This window comes from Haliaeetus leucocephalus, unplaced genomic scaffold (assembly GCF_000737465.1).
Source record: "Haliaeetus leucocephalus isolate CR32 unplaced genomic scaffold, Haliaeetus_leucocephalus-4.0 Scaffold157, whole genome shotgun sequence".
In the NCBI taxonomy this organism is placed as follows: Eukaryota; Metazoa; Chordata; class Aves; order Accipitriformes; family Accipitridae; genus Haliaeetus; species Haliaeetus leucocephalus.
The window spans coordinates 1,237,881-1,239,120 of NW_010972593.1; the positions used below are offsets into that span (position 1 = coordinate 1,237,881).

The 1,240-nt window shown below is 61.0% G+C and overlaps 2 non-coding genes across 2 annotated transcripts; one reads left to right on the forward strand and one right to left on the reverse strand.

Moving 5' to 3' along the window:
- Nucleotides 1-508: 508 nt before the first annotated feature.
- Nucleotides 509-581, forward strand: TRNAV-CAC. The gene has a single exon. It is a non-coding gene; the product is annotated as a tRNA-Val (tRNA).
- Nucleotides 582-867: 286 nt separating this feature from the next.
- On the reverse strand, nt 868-939 carry TRNAG-UCC. The gene has a single exon. It is a non-coding gene; the product is annotated as a tRNA-Gly (tRNA).
- Nucleotides 940-1,240: the final 301 nt, after the last annotated feature.

A 1,240-nucleotide genomic window follows, 5' to 3' on the forward strand; every position in this document is an offset into this window, starting at 1 on the left:
CCGGCACGTCCTTGCTCTCCTCAACCTGCGCCCGGCCTCGGGCTTGGCTGGTGGGCCCGGGGGATGCGCCCAGGCTTGGAGGGTGAAACCGGGCCTGAAGAATGAGGCCAGTCCCAGCCCTGCCGGCAGCCCCCATGGCTTGGAGCAGGGTGCCAGAGCAGAGCATGCCGGTTTGGGGTGAGCCCCTCTTGCTCCCCCTCAGCGGGAAGCGGCAAATGCCTTTTGGGGCTGTCCCCTTTCTGAGGGGAGCACTACGGAAACGCAGCGCCGGGACACGCACCTCAGCCGCCTTCTGAGGTGAGTAGGCCTCTGGAAGCACTAATTGCTCATTAACGTTAATCACTTAGAATCCCGCACGGCGTTCCTCAGCCGTTTCGGGTGGGTTTTGTTTGAGGTTGCCGTGAGGTGAGGGACGCGCCGAGGGACAGACGCGTCGCCTCAGCCGCGGGGGCGGTCGCGCAGGAGGGCGCGAACATCACGCGCCGCTCGCAGAGCACTACCAGTGCGGGTTTCCGTAGTGTAGCGGTTATCACGTTCGCCTCACACGCGAAAGGTCCCCGGTTCGATCCCGGGCGGAAACACCTGTTTTCGTTTGGTTTTTTTTTATTTCTTTCGGTTTATCTTTACTTCCCCGCCGCCCCCTGATGGTTCGGAGCCCCCGCCGCGAGCTGGGAGAGAAGTAACAGCACCATGTGTCGCACCACCGGGCAGCGCCAGCTTCCCGCCACTCCCGGCTGGTCGACCGCCGGGGTTCAGGTGGGTAAAACACAGCCGTGCGGGGCACTTCGCGTGTAGGCACGTTCTGAATTAGCTTTGGAATCGGTGGGGAGCGGGGAAAAAAAGTTGGAGTGAAGAAAAGCAAGCTCTTGCGTTGGCCGGGAATCGAACCCGGGTCAACTGCTTGGAAGGCAGCTATGCTAACCACTATACCACCAACGCCCGCTGAAATAGTCTTTCCCGGCCTCCCTCAGCAACCGCAACCTCTTGGGCCCAACCATCCGCCGGGGTGGGAGGGGGAGCCCGCAGCGAGGGCCGAGGAAAGCACCACAATTGCCCCACGGCGGCAGTAAAAGCTGAATTAAGGGTCCGTCTCTGAGTCTGGGTGAGGAAAGACTATTCACTTTGTGTCTTTTTTTTACCCTCTGCCAGCCTCAATTCTCTCTCTACCCCCCTCACTAGGAAGAATAGTTCCGTCCTCCCGCAGGAGGACACACACACACAGTGGTTCCTCCCAGCCGCC